The 21,954-nt window shown below is 35.5% G+C and overlaps 1 protein-coding gene across 24 annotated transcripts in view; it reads right to left on the reverse strand.

Annotated features, from left to right (window-relative positions):
• The window catches only part of KHDRBS2 (KH RNA binding domain containing, signal transduction associated 2), a 507,385-nt gene that overhangs the window by 236,975 nt on the left and 248,456 nt on the right, over positions 1-21,954 (reverse strand). The gene's annotated exons all lie outside the window — the stretch shown is intronic.

The raw sequence follows: 21,954 nt of genomic DNA on the forward strand, positions 1-21,954 counted from the left end.
GTTTGAATTTTTAAGACTATTCACTGAATGCACTGAACATAAGGTCAAAATTAATAAATAGCATTAAAAAAATTTTTTATAAGTCCATAGATTATCCCGACTCACATCTATCTTCCTTACTCTATTCATTACATCCTCAAGCCACGTACAATTTTCTACCTGGATATCAATAAATACTTGAAACAGTATATAATAATTACCACAGCCTAATATGTCAAGTGCATTACACATGTCCCCAAAGTGTCACTGTGACTTGTAACTGTCATTAATAAAACTAAAGAAATCAAGTACATCAAACAATTTAGTCTTATTAATTATTTTGCCACATTTAATCTCAAAACACTTGTGTGGATATCCTGCTGTCGTCCCCATTCATATAGTGTCTAGGGGAGCTGTGTTACAACATTGTTATCAGGTCTACTCTGAAACATATACTTTAGAAGTTCCTTCTTTGTTTCATATTTGTAAAAAATGTGAATATATTAACGACCCTGACTCAAAGGTAAAAAAAAAAAAAAAAACAAAAAAAACCTGTTCATATCTTATTCAGCTCACTAACGTTCCAAATGCCTTATATATTTCATAAACATGAAATCTTATATTTCTAGGATTTTCAAAACACTTTCATCTAAAGTAGATGCACAATGGCCCAGAGAAAGGCACAGGAACTACTATCATTTCTGTCTTAAAGATGAGGAAAACATGGTATAAGTATTATCGCTCAGACCGCAAATATTCTGACTCTGACTCTACATGTTGATAAGCATCAGAAAAATAAAGACTGGAATGGCAAGTATTTTTGGCCTTGCCCCCACCCCTCCTCCATACATGCATTAATACACATGCCATCTTAGAACCGTCTAAACTGAACAAGAGGCATTGAAATTTGTAAACATTATAATTCTTAAAAATTTCTTAAGAAAACTGTTATGCCACCTCAGCTTTGACAGAGGTGTAGAATATCACTTAATATTGCTAGCATCTTGACAGAGCTGCTTTCGCGTCTGACGACAATGATGCCCTTCAGCCACCAACTGAAAAAGCAGGTTACTGGAATGATTAAGTATTGCTTTCAGCCATCAAATTGTTAAAATGAAGCTCTCTGTGTTCATGAAATTCATTCTTCTATAGGAAAACAAAAAGCATATGACCCACCCATGCTTTAGAAATCAAAACAATTTGCTGATACTGTTGGAAAATATACTGCCATGACCCCTCTGCCTTCTTAGAACATACAAATGCGGCCTGAGACATAACAGATTTAGAGGTTGACTCAGAAAGAGTAAGGGGAAGGGCATGGGCCACGAGCAAATAAAACCCAAGCAAGGTTAACTCTGCTGCTAGCAGAGAGGAAAGAAAAACTGTGAGCAACTAATTTAAAGAAGACCTACGACAAGTTTCTAGACTGAAAAAATAAATGGGGGCAGGAAAGGAAACAGATGGCGATGGAAACACCACAGTGAATAAACAAGACATCAGGACAAGTTGCCACAAAATCAAGGTCTGTCAAATAGTAACAGAAAAATATCTTGGCAGAGGGAGGCTCCACAGGCATCGCAGAGTGTCACCAGGCATAACACTGAGAAACATGCTTCAGTGGTATGTCACTGTTGCTGGAAGCACCTGCCAAGTTCTGGCACTGTCTTCAGTGCTTTTTAATTTTAGTCTAAGAAATCAGTGTGTGTGTGTGTGCGTGTGTGCGGTATGTGGTATGTGTATGCTTGCATATGTGTATAGATTGACAGATAATAATATAAATAATAATCACTAATACTTACTGCGTACTTTTAAGTGACAAGTGGCAGTCACCTATCTAAATGCACAGAAGGATACTATGAGCTCAGCACTATAATTACCCTTAATTTACAGATGATGACGCTTCTTCACAGAACAGTTAACTTTTATATATATATAGTTATAGCTAGTAAGAGAAGGAACAAGACAGTGGCTCTAGAGTTCATGCTCTCAACACGCTCCTAATATATGTTTTTTTGACTTATGATGGGGTTATATCCTGATAAATCCATTGTAAGTTGAAAATATCTTAAGTCTAAAATAAATTTAATACCCCATAACCTACCAAACATTTTAGCTTAGTCTAGCCTGCCTTAAATGTGCTCAGAATACTTACATTTTAACCTACAGTTGTACAAAATCATCCAACACAATGAACACACTGAATATTTTTATTTGCCCTCGCGATTGCCTAGCTGCTTGGGAGCTGTGGCTTGCTGCTGCTGCCCAGCACTATGAGAGAGTATCGTACCATATATCACCAGTTTGGGGAAATAGCAAATTTCAACATTCAAAGTGCGGAATCTACTTAATTGTATCACTTTTACACCCTAGTAAAGTAGAAAAATTTTAAGTCGAACCATTGCAAATCAGAGACCATCTGTATGTAATTCTGATTCTCATGAATCAACGTTAATGACTTTTTCTGTGGAGTATCAACAAGTACATTTAGAGGGCATCCTAAGATGTAAATTACTAAACATCACATGATTCACTGATGAAATGAAAATCAAAACAGCCTGTTCCTTCTACCTCCTTGATTTCGTGGGTCACAGTTGTGGTGTTTTTCAGTCATCTCAAACACTTTCTACCCTTACAGTATATCTTTTGTTGCTGCTCCAGGCTGCTAATCACTAAAGCCACTATTAGAGCCACAGTGAGCATCTGGGGACCAGATCACAGAACCCCACCAATCCTCCTCCCACCCTCTTCGCATAGATGCCAAGAAAAGTCCACCATGGATTAAAAAGGCTGGTATTTAAAAAACAAAACAAAACATGGGATCAGGTAAATTCACCATTCTCCAAACAACCCTGTATCTTGCAAACAAAGGTACACCCACCAATCCTCCTGGCTTCTTCACACATCAGCTGTGTGCCTGAAGTCTCTAAGACTCTCTGTGCCTCAGTTCAACTACGTTTTAAAATTCAAAACAATAATACATCATCTGATAGTTTTGAGGTCTGAACTAAAGCCAATTAAAACAGCACCTTTCCTGTAGCAAGCATTAACAGTTAGCTTTTTTCACCATCATTATTACTATAATCTATCTTTGTATCTCAGGCTCAATCATAATGTTCACATGGTTTTAGCCCCTAATCCAGCCTCTGACTTCTCTATTCACATCTAAATTATTTCATTCTGTTATTCCATCGTAAAACAAAAACAGAACAATAAACCCTATGTTCTCAGTGGACACATTTTCCATTTTCTTAACTAAAGCCTGGCTTTCCCTTCTCTGTAGTCCAGTTATTGTAGGCTGTTTCTATACATCTTGATGCTGTTAAGGTCATAAAGAGGAGTAAGTTTTCTCCATCTTCACTGATGTTGCTTCCAAGGGCTAAATTCCTGTTTGGTAGGTTAAAAAAATGCCCGCACTCTTAAAGAAAAGGCCATTTGGCCACCCTCCTTCATATGCTGTTGTCTGCAAACTGTCTAGATAAAACCTCATTCATTTGGGACTTTAAAGTTTATTCTGAAAACACCTCATTAATATTAAAAGATTTCAAATAGCCATATGGTGATGTCATCTATCTTCCTAGCTCACACTGCAGTGGTATTCACTTTTACTTCAGTGACCCATTCTTGATTTTGCTTTACCTGGTATTACTTTACCTCAAATATTCAATTTAAGAACCATCATGCTTGTTTATAACTCTGTTACAATTTTATCTTAGGTGTTCTTGCTTCTATAGCACTTTTTCTTTTTAAAAATATAATGCTCTATTCTATCCAATTTCTTCTCTTTATTGTAGCCTTCCTGTCTTTCCTCCCTCCTCTGTTGTATTTTGACCCCATGATCTGTAATTAAAACCATGCCCTCAACAACGAATTCCGTTTTCTTGGCTCTTGTCATCTGACACAAACCTCTTCCTCTTAGCAACCATACTCAGGTTGCTGTGCCTAGCTGGAGAGACAGACGACATTGCAGAAAGATGTTCTCCAACATCAGTGGCACTCCTATAATCTCAGCTGATGCCACTTCAACAGCGTCTAGTTCTTCAAATGTTTTAGGGTTTGCCTAGTCTCTCCTATTGTCCACAAGCATTTAAAAGATTTTTATATCTCCCCCATCTTCAGACCCAGCATCTCTGCCCTTACACTTGGCAGACAACATAGCTTCCTACTTCACAGGAAGTTATTAGATGAGATCTTTAAGAATGGAAATATTGATTCGGGTTAAAAATATAAGGGTGTAGTCTTAGTTACCAAATCACTTGCCAATGCTTTCAACTACCTTCATTTAAGGACTGCATATTAAAAAGAATTTAAAGCTATATTTAAAACTACTGGTAGTTTCTTTAAAGATTTAATCGTAGCTGCAATGGAATTTCAGTTAAGGTAAATGGAAAAACTTGACTAGTGAAAGTTCTTGAATTTAAATTTTATAGATACATCAGACACAAGTAAATCAAATCTGGTAGTTCTTAATAAAGTCAGAGAATATATTAAATGGAAAAACACACATATCAGCCAGATTTCTTTTGGCATTAACAGGCAGTAAAATGATCCACCACACACTGCCAAGCTGCAGAGTTCTGTAGACCAATTCTGAAATTCAGTATGTAGTTTGTGGCAACCATCTGCTGAAATCTCTTTACTTCCTGTCATTCGACTCACATGAAATTAAAATATCGATAGAAACAATTTCTGCAGGGAAATTGGAAAAGCTAATAGGAAAGTCAATAAAAGGTTTCGTGAGATTATACAGTCTAGTTTCTTGATACTTTTATTACTATTCTTAATGACATAACAGGACTAAGAATAAAATATAAAATGTAATTGAAAGTAGCCTCTGCCAAGTGTAAGCAAAAATATGAAGGTATTTATGGGGTAGGTAAAATAAAATACAAATTAGATTTGCCACAACAGTCAAATTCGCATTCAATGTAAGCCATATTAGTAGAAAATTCTAATAAAAAAGTAAACTGTATCTCTCTAATAAAATATTAAATGTGTTTAATGCCACTATCGGGAACTTCTTGGTTCCCTCCCTTTGTTTTTCTATATTCCAGCTAAGTATATGCTTTTCATTTTCAATTCACTCGAGATTTGGTCCTGAATTCATTAATAAATAAAATACAAGGATTTTTGTCTCAGAAAATGCTATGTCATGATCAAGACTGGTCAATGAAATGCAGAGCCCAGAATTAGTGCTTAATTTCTTAACTCTTGTTGCATTCTTCAGGCACCTGGCTTGGCCTCATAGCTCTTTGTGTTGACCTCCAGGGCTCAAAAGACATCCTCCTTTTAGAGCCTTTATTAATGAATTTTTCCTTCAGAGCTGATTTCCCCACCTGGGTTTAGAGTACCTCTTGTCTTTCCCTTAGTCTAGTTACCTTTCCTGGCCACAAGGTGGCCCTAAACTCTTATCAACCCATATCTTCTAGTCCCTCTGCCCCTTGTCTCTCCACAGTTGTACCCTTCTATTGATATGAGACAACTAGCAAGAACTACACAATTCCAGAAAAGATTTATGGTGGCTTCATTCAAAGATTTTTATAATAGCCCAGAATAATCAGCAAATACAAACTAAATTCTGTATCTTGATAAGGAAAAAAATCTATAACTTAGAATTACATTCTTAGTTCATTTACAAGGCTAATTTATTTTTTGTATTGTCATTAAATTTCCAGAATAGTAAAAATATACTTTATGTCCCGTTTGAATCACATGGAATCCAGTCTCAATCAACATTTTCATACATTTCAAATTTCAGTCCATACAAAGTTTTAAATATTCATGCTAATATTATTAATAGAAATGGACTCATTAATTTGATAACTGTTATGTCATGCTGAAAATATTAATCTACAGAAAATATATGTTAATCTATACATTGGACACATGATACCAAACAGAATTCTTGGAAATGGTCGCTATAATTTTGAAAGTAGTTTAACTGTTTATTGTAAATCAAATTCATAGCCAGAATAACATAGATAAATTTCCATTGAACATGTGTTTTTTAAAAAAACACTTAATTTAAATACATATTTGTTAAAAAAAAAAAACTTGAAGTCTTCATAAGTTGAGGTTTCCAAAAAGGAAAGAAAAAACTAACTGAAGCACCATGATAATTTTTATGTCCTAAAAGAATATAATATTAAAAGAAAAGCAAAATCTTTAGGAATCGGGTGTGGTTCATGTCTATAAAAATGTTAAAGCATTGATGTTTAAAGGGTACTGAATACATCACAAACATGGATTCCATTCTACTGATTTTGGAAAGAATTATAAATAAAAATATTATGATGCTTTTCTGATTTATATTTGTGGAACAACACAGGGGAAAACGGCATTCATGCAGGGAGGTGTTTTTATAGTCAACCAACTGATTGTTAATAATCACAATTATATGTGGTTTGATGTTTTCCACAAAACTGTGGTCAAAAAAAGTGGAATAATTCAGAAGCAATAGACACATTGAACCTCAGATCAATAAAAACATGAGCAGCTTACACTGATGGGTTTTACAAAATAAATATGAAGGTCAGATCTGCAATGTTTCAACAAGAAGCAGTGTGTCTCCATAAAAAACCTCAAAGATAAACTATTCTATGCATTTTAACAAATTTGCTCCATTAAAATGGCCAATTTTCTTCCCTCTAGATACATTTATTTTTTATTGTAATTCTATACATTTGAGAGCAAATTTTGAGCCAAAAAGCTTAATTTTAATGAGGCAAGAGTAGAAGAAACACATTGAGAGATTCTGCTTCAGGGTAGGATGGAATTAGCATATTCCACACTATTTCTCCCAATGACTGCACGAGGTGGTTAGTTGAGGAGAGCAAAAAAATATCAAGCAGATTGGGGAAGAAGACCAGAATTTGAAACAACACTAAACTGATGGTGAGTTTAATACATTTTTCCCTTCCTCTATCTCCTGGTCTGGAATCAAGTCAGCACACAACTTGGAAGTGGATATTCTCATGGATAAAGAGAAACTTGAGGGGAATTTTCCCTATGAGTTCTTAAGCAAGTGAGCATCATATTATTCTGAGACAATAGCCCTCCAATAAATTTCATTCATTGACTGAAGTGACAATTATCTACTGAGTGCTTACTGTGAGCCAGGCATTTTTCTTAGCTCTGGTGAAAGTGAATAAATACAACAGAAAGAGGTCACTGGGTTTTACATTCTAGTAGAAAGAGACAGACAATAAAAAATAGACCTAATAAGTAAGCAAATTATATCATGGTTTAGAAGGTTTTTAGTGCTATATAAAATGATAGGACAATACTGTAGAGTCAGGGGAATCAGAATTGCTGGTGGGGGAAGCAAGATGAGTTTATGTAAGGTTTTGGGAAGGACTGGGGGCGGGGGGGGGGGTAGGGGTGGTGGAACATCTGAACAAAGATTTGCAAAAGGTCAGGAAGTCTACAGTGCTGAATGAAGTAAAGTGAATTTCACACAAAGGAGAAACATAATCAAATGCTCAAAAGTGGTAGCAAGCCTGACTTGCTCAAAATAAAGTGGGGTTAGAATGGCTGGAGCAGAGGAAGCAAAGGGAAATCACAAAAAAGATGTTAAAAAGAAATTGTGCGATGGCTAAATCATGTAGAATTTGAAAGCCATTAGGCTTTCAAATTCTACATGATTTAGCCATCGCACAATTTCTTTTTAAAAAATTTGTTAACTTTTACTCAGCATGAAGCAGAGAGCCACTGCAGGGCTTTGCACACAGGATTAATATGATCTGGCTTACTGTTTAAAATGGATCATTCTAGTTGCTATTTTGAAAACAGACTATGTGAAGACCATATAATAAATATAATAAATACAACAGCACATTTTATAGAGCTATCTTATAAAATATTACTATTTAGAACAATGTGATTATACACAAATGTGCGAATGTATATATCTACGTGTGTGTGTGTGTGTGTGTGTGTGTGTGTGTGTGTGTGTTCTTTGCAGAGAAAATACTAGGACTTTTGCTGCATGGAAAACACTCTAGGAAATATAATTCATGTATGTATTTATGACCTAAAGGCTAACATATCTCATAGGCAATCTTTAATAAACATTATGTGCCACGACTAAGCTTTGATAAGAATTGGGGAGCCAAGTGTTTGAGTTTATAATCTCTGGCAGGATCTAAAAGGCAGATCCATTGTGTTCCCAATCAAAGGTATAACCATAGTGCTCTGAAAGTCTACAGTTTTTAAATAGCTAGTATTTGGACCAACTGACAAAGGGATACTTTTGGTTATCTCTGATTTACAGAAGAATTGGTAGGAATGATAAAGAGCAGTGAAAATAAAAGAAGGGTCTCCCTGGGATGCCTGTCTTGGTAGAAAGAAACATGACCTCACGTCTTTATCAGTTTGTGCTGAGGCAGTAACTATGCGCATATCCAAGACAATTCTGAGGAAACTGTCGTTCTAACACACAGAAAATACTGTGTATGGCCCCAATTCTGTGCTCTATTGCAGTGGTTCCTAATCTATGGACTACAGACACTAGGAGGTCAGATTTTTTGTGGGAGTTGTTAAGGTTTTGCAAAGGTGTCTGTTTATCTACCTTTGCATGTAAATTCACCTTTCAATTAATTTAAAAGTACAGCTAGTACATTGTGGAAGACCCATTAAATTCCCCAACCTTAAACATATTTACAAATTGGGGGTCTCTTTTTATAGGTAGAGGATGATCAGTAAATTTATTATGATAAAAACACTTGAAGGCTGTATACCAAAGATTATGGTTTTCCTTATCAATTTTTATTTTTGCTTTGTGCCAAAAATTAGATACTAATGCCAGTTATTTAAGTCAGGTATCTTAGGTTGTGACATTAAAACAATATGTAATTTTATACAAATAAGATGTATAACCTAAATCTCACCTGCTCTCTTTGTAGAATATTGACTCTGGAAGCCCAGACTTTCAGTTTATTAAAAGGGAAACTAATTTACATTTTAAATGTGATATTAAATGTGTAAATAAGTCTGGTCTTGTGGAGGCAGGCACGATTAAAGAAAAATGGCTCTCAATGCTAAGCATGTTTGTTAATCATCCTGTTCTTACTTCTCACAAAAGTAACAGCAAACTTGTTAATTATCAAGCACCACTTGAGTTGGTTATTATTGAGTAGTGAAATAAAACATGGCAGTAAACATGCTCCAAGGGGGCATTAGTACAGACAAATACATGCAAAAGCAGAGAATATCTCATGGTAATTTTGTTGCCTAAGAATATGTTCGTCACATGAGGTGAAGCATTGGTTAAAGGTCATTATAAATTATGACTTTGGTGTAATTTAATATGTTATGAAAAATAAACAATAGTGGTTTAATAATCTAAGAGAAGAACACTTGAGAATACAGAAATTTCAGGGTGAGGTAAACACCACTGTTAGAAGAACTCACTTTCCATAAGATAAGATCTCGCTATAAGATAACATTTTCCAAAGTATGTTGAGAATGAGTGAGATATTTTTCTCAACAAAAGGATACTTGGCCAAATATATATTGCAAATCCTGGGTTAAAAAGTTAGTGCAGTTTACCCACTTCAGGACCTCACAGAGCCTTTAAAATGGTAATTCAGGTTGAGAATCTCTAAGAAAACACTTAATTGACCGCAGGGACCCTCTAACTTTTTCTTTTCTCATAGACCACTGTGTGGAATGACTATTCCATAGAATATTTTGGGAAATGTTTTCATTTAGCCCATCTAAATGAAAACAGCTCCCTAATGGGGTTTCGTTGGGGCACACAGTCTGCAGATCTTCCAGGTTCCCCTCATCCTCCACATTTTGACAGGAAAGCCTTTCGGCCCTAATAAATTCAAAATAAAGATTTCTTCTTGATAACCACAACTGTGATCTATAAATTAGAATAAATATCTTAGCAATATGTTAAAAAATAAACCTGAGGAAATTTTGCTCCTTCCCTTATACCTCACTACATGGGCTTTTCTATAAAGATAGTTTTTAAGAATCTCACACTATATGCCCTATGTAATGGTCAATTTTAATTTTGTTTTCCAGTTGATTTTTGCAATGAATGATACCTAAAGATATACTAAAAATCCATAGATGTACTCCTTTCTCTCTGAATATACTGCAGTATAAAATATCGAGCCTCCTTATACTGCAGCCCATTAACCATATGGATTCACTTATAGAAAACACCAAGAGCGAAGCTAAAAGGTCAATAACTTACTGGTCATTGTATGAAAACTGGATCTATAGTGGGATAATGCTGCTCTTTAGAAACCTATACATATCATATATACATATAATATATAGGCACATATACATACATACATACATACATACATACATACATACATATATATGTATATACATACACATTGTTGTAGAAGAATTTCTGGCAAATGCAAAAATTCAGTTAAATATTTTGAACATTTCTCCATTGTTAAGAGGCTCCTTCCATCAATCAATATTTTTTGAGAGCAACAGTGTGTATAGTAGTATCAGGCAGCATGGGGCTTGTAACATGTAATCTAGCTCTGATTTCTGACTTCAGGGAGCTGGGTTTCAAGGGAAAAAAGAAGAAAGATACATGTGCAGATAGCACATCCATTGTCAATTCACACTTCTCTCCAGCATATTAGATCTGCACTAGCATACTGATCAATCAAATTTTAATTTCTAAAAGTAAATTGACTATTTCTGAAAGATAAATCATTTTTTCCTTCTTGAAATTAACAGCTTATTATTACTGGTTTTGATTGGATTTTTGAATCTTTTTAAAAGTAACTTCTGAGGAATTTAATTAGCTAATGTGATTTACAGACATCGAATTATCTAAAAAAATAAATTAAGCAATCATTGTCTTGGTCTAGCTTTCAAGTGATTCTGACATTTAAATCATAACATAAATAACAGATGAATGAGCCAAGCAGCAGTGGCAGAAATATGCTTCAAAAGAAAACCACTTAAGCAGATTTCCACACAGGTGTTTAGGCAAAAATAGAATCTGTCAACAGGATAAAAAAACCTTTAGTCAAAAATGTGTACCTTTTATCTACATATGGGTACACACCTGGATACCTAGAAATATTCAGATAGTTTCATGTTTCACTGTATATTGCATTATATATGTAATTCATGAATATCAATGTATGTTATGGAGAATGTGTTAATCCTAGCAGTCAGATGAGAAGAATAAACTAAGTTTTGCTGCTGTTTAGAAAAGGGGAGTTTGATACTGGCTTCTTAGAGTTGAAATGGGGGAAAAAAAACAGAGAGAAAATCCTGAAATCAAGTGACCAGAGCTCAGAGTTTTTTCTGTATACCTCTGTGAGGGTTTAGGGTTTGCTATGTGGTGATGGCCAGTTTCATGGCACTTGAAACATCTACTCCCTCCCAAATCAGTCATAGCCCTTATGGGTGCAGAAGCTTGAAAGCCATGAAAAGAGGCAAGGGGTCCACGTTCCAGACTGATGCAGGTATGGACCAGAGCCAGGAGGAGGTCAGAAGGACATGAGGCTTCCTCCCCATTCCCTGTCTCTGAATACCTATGCTCAGATAGTAAAATTCAAGAGGGATTTAGAGAGATGTTTATAAGGTTTTCAAGTCAATATCATTTCTCATCATTACTTCTTCTCCCTCGTAACTTTCCTTCCCCTGTAATCCCATGTACAATGAATGCAAATGGAGACTACAAAAGGAGGACAGATATTTTCCAGACTGGTGAAATATGGGGTAGTAGAAAATCTGATAACCAAAAATCAGTCACTCTAGTTACTAATAAATGGAACCATTGCTCCTATTATAATATACAATTATAAGAATCTGAACACAATAACAGGTATACATGTTGGAAATGGATTGCACTGTGGTAACACGTTCCTACTTTAGAGGATGCTAAGGCATTTCCTCACAGAGGAGAGCAGACGGCAATGGGACTACTGATGTCGTGATGGATAATCTCTTAGAGAATCATTTTAAGTGGAAGTGGAAGTTTGAGTGACCTCAATAAATTAATCCAAAATGTAGTTCCGGTCAAGATGGCAGAGTAGGAAAACACTGTCCTTGCCTGCTCCCACGACCACCTCAAAACTACAACTAAACTATAGGTCACCATCAAGAATCTCCTGAAGTCTAGATAAACAGAAGTCCTACAACTAAAGACATACAGAAGAAGCCACTTCCAGACTGGTAGAAGGACCGAAGATGTGTGGTCCCACACCCGTGTGTGGTGGCTAAAAATCGGGAGGGCTACCTCAGCTGCAGAGGTCCCCCAGGGGAGCAAGAGGTCCCAGCTCCACACCAGACTCCCCAGGCCAGAGTTCCAGTGCCTGGAAGTGAAGTCTTCACAAATTCTGGCTGTGAAAACCAGCAGACGCAGTGGCTGAGTGAGATGAGGATGGCTGGAGTCTCAGGTGTTCCTCTTAAAGGGCCTGTACATGGACTTCCTTGTCAAGAACTCACTCACTCCTAGCTCCAGCACTGGGACAACAGTTTGAAAGATTCCAGGAACATTTAAGAAGGAACCAGATTGTCTGGCTTCAAGTTGAGGTTGGAGGGACAGCTTTTTGTCAGACAGAAGAGCTGGCAGAAGCCATTGTTCCTTTATTGAGCCCTCCCCTCACCCAATCTGCATGAGTAGGTCGAGTGCAATACCTGAGTCTTGATCAGCAATGGTGAGCTACATCACTTGCCCTGCCCTAATGATTCCCTGGCACACTCAACTTGAGGGCCCACCCAAGTCCCTTCCAATGGCTTTTCCATACAAATGACCTGTTTTGGCTCATGCTGTGGACTTTCCTAAATTTTTTCAAATATTCACAAACCCTAAACAAATAGCATCTTGTGTAGGTCTCGGGGTGCCCCATACCTCTTGCTAAGCCTCCTCAAGCCTGGCACTAGTGGTAGCCAGCCTCAGTTCTTAGCTTTACCTCTCCCAGGTTATCTCCAAGCCCAGCACAAGTGACAACCATTTACAGATCACTGTAGCTCATACCAAGTGGTCCCAGACAGGGTACAGGCAGTGGCTGAACTTGGCCTACCCCAGAGCCTCTTCCAGTAGGCCTCAGAACCAACACGCCACCCAAACACCTCCATAAATGACACACTCAAAGGGCAGACTCGGCAGGCACCAGAGCCCCCCCAAAGCAAATCCTGCTCCATAGCATGAGCCCCTGCACAACAGCTCCTTCACTGAAGTCATGATCAGTCCTCACAACCAATCAGCGTGAGGGTCAATCACTTCCACTGATGTACAAACAGCAACTAAGGCTCAAATACAAAAGGAGGGCACACACAACCCACACAAGGGACACACCTGGAGCACTCAACTCAGGTGACCAGGAAAACTGTGCCACTGGGCCACAGAGAACACTCTACTAAGACCAGGAGACATAGTAGTTCTTCCTAATAAATATGAACAAATACAGGAAGGCAGCCAAAATGGGGAGACAAAGAAACATGTCCCAAGTGAAAGAATAAAACAAAGCTCCAGAAGAACTAAGCAAAATAGAGACAAGCAATCTACCACATGCAGAGTTCAAAACACTGGTTATAAGGTTGCTCAGTGATCTCAGTAAGAAATTTATCAAAGAGATAGAAAACATAAACATAGAGACAGAAAACATAAAAAAGGACCAGAAATGAAGAATACAATAACTGACATAAAGAATACCAGCAAATTAGATGAAGAAGATCAAATCAGCTATTTGGAATATAAAAGAGAAGAAAAAACCCAATCAAAACAGCAGCAAGAAAAAAGAATACAAAAAATGAAGATAGTTTAAGGGGCCTTTGGGACAATGTCAAGAGTACAAACATTTGCATCATAGGGGTACCAGAAGGAAACGAGAAGAGAAAGAGCAAGGAATTGAAAACCTATTTGAAGAAATAATGATGGAAAATTTCTCTAACCTGGTGCAGGAAACAGACATAAAGCCCAGGAAGTGCAGAGTCCCAAACAAGATGAACTCAAAGAGGCCACACTAAGAGACATCATCATTAAAATACCAAAGGTTAAAGACAAAGAGAGAATATTTGAAAGCAACAAAAGGAATTAGTTACCTACAAGGGACCTCCCATAAGACTACTAGCTGATTTCTCAACAGAAACTCTGCAGGCCAGAAGGGACTGGCACAAAATAGTCAAAGTGACAAGAAGTAAGGAATTACAAAAAAGCTATTATTTAGAATTAAAGGACAATCAATTCCCCAGACAATAAAAAGCTAAAGGAGTTCATCTCTACTATTATTATAAGAAATATTAAAGGGATTTGCTTTAAAAAAATAAAAAATAAAAAAGATGGATAATAAAATGGCAATAACTACATTATCTCTCAATGATTACTTTAAATGTAAATGATTTACACGTTCCAATCAAAAGACATAGGGTGACTGAATGAATAAGAATATAAGACCCATGCATAGGTTACCTACAAGTGACTCGTTTTAGATCAAAAGACACACACAGGCTGAAAGCAAAGGGATGGAAAAATATATTTCATGAAAATGAAAATGTCAAAACAGGTGGGATAGCAATACTTACACCAGATAAAACAGATTTTAAAACAAAGGCTATAATAAGAGACAAAGAAGGACCTAGTAATCCCACTTCTGGATATTTATTTGAAGAAACCAAAACATTACTTCAAAGGGACAAGTGCAGCCATATGTTCATTGCAGCATTATTTATTATAGTCAAGGTACGGAAGCAACCTGGGTATAAATCAATGGATGAATGGAAAAAGAAAAGATGGTACCTGTATACAATGAAATATTTCTTACCCATAAAAAAGACTGAAACCTTGCCATCTGCAACAACATAGACCTACCTAGAGGTACTAAGCAGAGTAAATCAGGTAGAGAATAACAAATGCCACATGATTTCACTTATATGTGGAATGAAGAGAATAAAATAAAAGAACAAACAAAACAAAAACAAACTCATAGATACGGAGAACATTTTGATGGGTGACAGATAGGTGGGGGGTTAGAGGGTAGATGAAAAGGAGAAGGGATTAAGAAGTACAAATTGGTAGTTACAAATAGAAAGATGTAAAGTATAGAATAATGAATTTAGTCAATAATATGATAACTATGATATGGTTTCAGATTGGTACTAACTTATCACGGCAATCACTTCATAAGTTATATAAATGTCTAATCACTATGTTGTATACCTGAAACTAATATTGAATGCAATTATAATTGAAAAAAATTTTAAAGGGAATAACACAAAAAGTAAAAAATAAAATAAAACTTAATAGACAACCAATAGTCAAGTGTTTCACCCTTGTGTATATTTTTATAAAGAGCTACATTTCCTGATTTTATTACTTAGATAAGAAATTGAGGGTCAATTGCCAATGATAGTGGAGCTTCATACTTATTCAGCATGTACAGAAACTTATTCCTACTCAATCAAAGAATTATGATTTATATTGAGGAGAAAAGTCTAAGGAAATACATTCTAAATGTACTATAATTGATACAGCATTTGTATCGGCTTAAATAAAATTTAGAAGTGAGAATTATGCTGAAAGGTAATGGAGTACAGTTGGTAGTGAAATTATCTCACTGTAAGATAACATATTCATCCATTTAAGAAGACGACTAAGAAAAACTATTTTTCTATTATAATTATCTTCGAGTAAGTTGAGAAAAAATGACCTGTGCTTTTCAATATAGATCATTTAATTTTCTAATATAAAACAAATTTAGCATTTTAATGAATTTTAGTCATTCATTTTTTTTTAAATTAAGTTTACTGGGGTAATATTGGTTAATAAAATTATATAATTTTCAGGTGTACATTATAATTTGATATCTGTATATTCTATTATGTGTTTACCAACCAAAGTTCAGTTTCCTTTTGATTATTGTTGCTTCATAGTATGATATGAAGTCAGGCAGAGTGATGCTTCTAGCCTCGTTCCCGTTTCTCAGGATGGCTCTGGCAATTCGGGGTCTTTTGTGCTTCCATTTGTGCTTACAAATCTGATGACTTCATGTTCTATTTCTTTTAAAAAAGCCGATGGGATTTTGATGGGGATTGCATTAAATCTGTATAATGCTTTAGGTAATAAGGTCATTTTAACTATGTTTATTCTTATAATCCAAGAACATGGAATATCTTTCCATTTCTTTGTATCTTCTTCAATTTATTTTAATAGGGTCTTATAGTTTTCATGATATAGGTCCTTCATTTGTTTCGTTAAATTTATTCCTAGATATTTTATTCTTTTTGTTGCAATTTCAAAAGGAATTATTTTTTCCACTTCTTTTTCTGACACTTTCTTATTAGAGTACAGGAAAGCTATGGATTTTTGAAAGTTGATTTTGTATCCAGAAACTTCCCTGTATTTGCTTATTGTTTCTAGTAGTGTTGTGTGGAGTCTTCAGTGTTTTCTATCTAGAGAATCACGTCATCTGCAGAAAGTGACGGTTTGATTTCTTCCTTTCCTGTTTGGATGACTTTTGTATCTTTCTCTTTTCCGATTGCACTCACTAGGTCCTCTAATGTTATATTGAATAACAGTGGTGAAAGTGGACAGCCCTGCCTTGTTCCATTTCTTAGAGGGAAGGTTTTTAGTTTTTCACCATTAAGCATAATGTTGGCTAAGGGTTTGTCATATATGGCCTTTCCTATGTTAAGGTACTTCCCTTCTATACCAATTTTGTTAAGTGTTTTGATCATAAATGGATGCTGTATCTTGTTGAAGGCATTTTCTGCATCTATTTATATGATCATATGATTCTTATTTTTTAATGTTTATGTAGTATATCACATTAACCGATTTGCTTAAGTCGAACCATCCCTGTGCCCCTGGGATGAAGCCCACTTGATCATGGTGTATAATCTTTCCAATACGTTGCTGTATTTGGTTCACTGGTATCTTATTTAGGATTTTTGCATCTGTGTTCATGAAAGATATTGGTCTGTAGTTTTCTTTTTTTGTGTTATCTTTACCAGGTTTTGGTATCAAAGTAATACAGGCCTCATAAAATGAGTTGGGAAGTATTGCCTCCTCTTTGATTTTCTGGAAGAGTTTAAGGAGAATAGGTATTAAATCGTCTTTGAATGTTTGGTAGAATTCACTGGTAAAGCCATCTGGTCTTGAACTTTTACTTTTTTTGATGGTTGTTTCAATTTCCATATTGCTGATCGGTCTATTTAGATTTTCCAGTTCTTCTTGATACAGTCTAGGAAGGTTGTATTTTTCTTTCTAAGTACTGGTCCGTTTTTTCTAGGTTATTAAATTTGATGTTATATACTCTTTCATAGTATTCTTGTATGATCCTTTGTATTTCAGTGATATCAGTCGTAATTTCCCCTTTCATCTCTGATTTTATTTGTGTCCTTTCTTTTTTTCCCTTAGTGAGTCTATTCAGGAGTTTGTCAATTTTATTAACGTTCTCAAAGAACCAGCTCTTTGTTACATTTAATTTTTCTATCATATTTTGTTTTCAATTTCATTTATTTCTGCTCTACTTTTGATTATTTCTTTCCTTCTGCTGACTTTAGGCTTCATTTGTTCTTCCTTGTCTAGTTTTTTAAGATGAAGCATTAGGTTGTTTATTTGGACTTGTTCTTGTTGCTGGAGATAGGCCTGTAATGATATGAACTTTCCTCTTATGGCCGCTTTTGCCGTGTCCCAAAACTTTCGATATATTGTACTATCATTATCATTCATTTTTCTGTATCTCTTGATCTCTCTTTTTATTTTTTCTCTGACCTAGTTATTCTTCTGTAGCATGTTATTTAATCTCCATACGTTTGTGGTTCTTCCTGATTTCTTTCTGCAGTTGATCTCTAGTTTCCGAGCATTATGATCAGAGAATATGGTTTGTATGATGTCATTCAGGCTATCTCTGTGTCCCAGTATGAGTCCGATTCTTCAGAATGTTCCATGTACTCTAGAGAAGAATGTAGAAGCAGCTATTTTGGGATGGAAGGCTCTGTAAATGTCAATTATGTCCAGTTGGTCTAATGAGTCATTTAAGGATGTTATTTCCTTATTGATTTTCTGTTTGGATGATCTGTCCATATCCACAGTGGGGTATTTAGGTCCCCTACTATCATAGTGTTTTGATCTGTTTCTCTCTTTAGTTCTGTTAGTAACTGATTTACATATTTTGGGGCTTCCTGATTGGGAACATAGATATTAATAAGGGTATGTCTTCTTGGTGCATGATTCCCTTTATTATAAAGTGTCCCTCAGTATCTTTGTTTACCTTTTTCATTTTGAAGTCTATTTCATCTGATATTAGTACCACTACTCTCGCTTTTCTCTGAATGCCATTTGCTTGAAATATCATTTTTCCACCCTTTCGCTTTGAGTCTATATTTGTCTTTGGAGCTGAGATGTGTCTCCTGGAGTCAGCATACTATTGTTTTGTTTTGTTTTGTTTTGTATCATTTCTGCAACTCTGTGCCTTTTTATTGGTGAATCCGATCCATTTACATTAAGGATGATTATTGAAATATGAAGTCTTCTTACAGTCATTTTACCTTTTGCTTTCTGGTAGCTCGGTGTTTCCATTGCTTCCTTGTCCTTGTGTTTCTGTTTTCTTTATTTTGGTTAGCTTGTGGGTTTTGCCTTGGTTCTTCTTGTTTTACGTTTATATACTTCAGTTCTGACTCTTTGGTGTGTTGTTACCATTAGAAATATGTAAAGGATAGTCATATATATATATATATACACACACACAGTCATCCATTTCCTTCTGCGCATGCCTTATCTCCATTCCTCTTTGCAAAAATGGATCTTTGAATCCTCCCCTTTTCAGTCATTGTTATCTCAATTTGTTCCTACGGATGTTGAACATTCATTACTATCTTGTTATAACAATTCTCTTATTATTATTTAAACTTATAATGCTCTTTTCTTAGTAAGGGTTGCACTCTTCTGTTTCTATTTGCCTGAGAGTCACCTTACTAACTGTGTATTTATTTTTTTCATTTTTTTTTTTTTAGGTGAGCTGACTCCTTTCAGTATTTCCTGTAGTGCAGGCCTCATAGTGGAGAATTTCCTAAACTTTCATTATGTTGGGAAAAGTCTTAATTTCTTCTTCATATCTGAAAGAAAGCTTAGCTGGATACATGATTCTAGGCCGGTAGCTCCTTTCACTTAATATTTTGAATATGTGATTCCACTCCTTTCTGGCTTGTAAGGTTTGCGCTGAGAAGTCTGAAGATAATCTAATGGGTTTTCCTTATAAGTTACTGTTTTCTTCTCCTTGGCTGCCTTGAGAATTCTGTCTTTGTTGTTGATTTTTAATAACTTTAATACAATGTGTCTTGGTGAAGGAGCTTTTTCGTTTGAAATAATTGGGTGTTCTGTTCACTTCTTGAATTCCAAGCTCTAGCTCATTCCTTAGATTTGGGAAATTCTCATCCACTATTTGCCTGAAAAGGCTTTATAGTCCCTGTATCTTTTCCTCACCTTTAATAATGCCCATTATTCTTATGTTTCCTCTCCCGATGGTATCAGGTAGTTCTTGAATTTCTCTTTCATTATTTTTCATTCTTCAGTTTCTCTTATTCCTTCTGATTTATTTCTAGATTTCTGTCTTCGATATCACTCATCCTTTCTTCCACTTGGTCGACTCTATTTCTCAAACTTGTAATTTTATTTTTCAACTCTTGCAGTGCATTTTTTATCTCCAGAAGATCTATTTTGTTCTTTTTGAGGGTTTCAATCTCCTTGCTCTGCTCATCTAGTTGTTTTTCCAATTCCTGAAATTGTTGATATGACTTCTTTTGGAACTCACTGATTTTTTCAAAAGTACCATCCCAAATACTCTGTCATTTAAGTCGCATATTTCTATGTCTGTAAGCTTATTTTCTGGAGATTTTCTCTTTCTTTCTAAGATGCCTTGTCACCTTGGTTGTTCATGGTATTTAATGGACTATTTATCTACCTAAGCATTAATGGAACTGTATTCTGCTCTTTTCCAGAAAGAAGATTTATTATATAAAGGTCTCCCTTTAGCCTGCTGCAAAGAAGGTGCTTTTCTTTTGGTTTCTAGTAGGTAGTGTCTAAGCCTCTGGATCCCTGCTTTATATAAAGCTGTAAAAATGCCTTTTTATTTTCTGATATTTAATCACATTCACTACTCTCAGTTTCAGTCCCTTTCAGTGTTAGTGATAGTTTTGGTAGCATTTGCTCATATTCCCCTGAGGCTCTATGGTGATTGGTCTCTGAGAATACGGGGGGAGGGGCCCTCTGGGTTGGGGTTGGGGGCTGCAGCTCAGCTTCAGTTTTGCAACCACAGCTGGTAAAAATCAACTATTGTTTTTCTGCCCCAATGACTGGGCCCTGCCACCTGCTGACCACAAGGAGCTCACAGCTTTCCCTGGCAGGGCTATTCAGGGAACTCGCAACTCCTTCTCCTCTCCCCCTCCTCCTGCAGGGAGCTCTGGCAGCTGCAAGAGAAGGTGTCCTTATTTCTCCCAGTCCACTACCCGACACCTGGGGTTCTAATCTGTGGCAGCTCTTATGTGCAGATCCCACGCTCATATGTGCTGGTGTGCAGTTAGGGAGTTTTTTGTTGAGTTATAGATGTTCAGCTTACTGTTATTTCAAGGGGAGAGATCTAGCACATCTCTCACTCCATCATGTTTCCAAAGATCTCAGTCATTCATTCTTATATTTCCTTCTCTTATACTAAGAGTTCAATGCTTCTAGTGTAAGTCCCTTAATCTTTGATCCATGAACAGAAACCCTCTGGATTTTTTTGTAAAATATTAATGTGTCTGTCCATTTTTTCCCAAAAGAGTATCTGGAAGTTTCAACTGATTCTACAGTGATCAGTGATCTACCTGGCAGCAGAAAATAAGAATAACACAGTATTTTCAGAAGCCAAAGTCCTTGTGATATCATATGATGTGACAGTGAAATGCGTTTGTCTTATAAATACCATAGTTCTCTTTTGTTTAGCTTTATCAAAGTATATTTAATGAATAAAACTGTAAAATATTTAAAGCATAGAATGTGATTTGATGTATGATAACTTTGATAGAATTCCTTTCTAACTCATTTACAATTGAGTGAATTAAAGTATCCATTGCGTAACATATTTAACTTTTTCCTTTGAATTCTTAACATTGTCTTTAGCTGTACGAGGACCCCCAAAAACCTTTCTGACACTAAATTCATCTCTTTGGAAGGTGGATTTTGAGAGACCTAAGAGTCTTTGGGACCATTGAGAAAAGGTGAATATTCCTGGTTCAGATAATTAATTTTTTCTTGTTTTGCCTAACCCTATATTTAAAGAAAACATCTCACTAAATAGTAGGATAATCAGATGTTATTCATATATTAATTATTTCTAAAAATCAAGCTAATTTAAGCAACATTAAGAATATATTTTGGCAATTTATCAATACATATCTATTAAATGAATGGGATAGCGTTATGAACTAATATCTATAAAATTATGTATTTTTAATAGAAATATATTTTAAAATAAAATAGGATTTGTACTATTTTCTTTTAAAATTTAAAAATTATTCTGTTCAGTTAAAGTCACCCAAATAAGAGGGCCCTGAAGTTTCAGAATGGTAATTTCAAATAGTATTTTGTATTTATTTCTGAGAATAACCTATATACATATATATACACTCAAGATTGTGTCACTCCTTTTTTGCCTTCTGCAGTCTATTTTCTAAATATATTTTAATGTGCTGCATTATTAACCATTACTACTAACTGTGAGAATGACCACATTATAATGCAAAGAGGCATCAGCTTGCTGTTAGAGATGATAGAGTATTCCTTAGAGTGTCTGGCAATGTATAATTTCAACATATGTTATTTTAATGCTTCTACTCCTTCCATACAAGTTCTGTCACACATCCATTATCTATGTTTAAAACAACTTAAATGTGATTTCACCAAGGGTATAATGCATTTATGCCATGAGAATAAGATAGTGAAGCAAGGAAGAGGCTTCCAAGTGAAACAGAGTTATAAAGATATTATTGAATTAATAAACA

The sequence above is a fragment of the Rousettus aegyptiacus genome, unplaced genomic scaffold, assembly GCF_014176215.1.
Source record: "Rousettus aegyptiacus isolate mRouAeg1 unplaced genomic scaffold, mRouAeg1.p scaffold_m13_p_1, whole genome shotgun sequence".
NCBI lineage: Eukaryota > Metazoa > Chordata > Mammalia > Chiroptera > Pteropodidae > Rousettus > Rousettus aegyptiacus.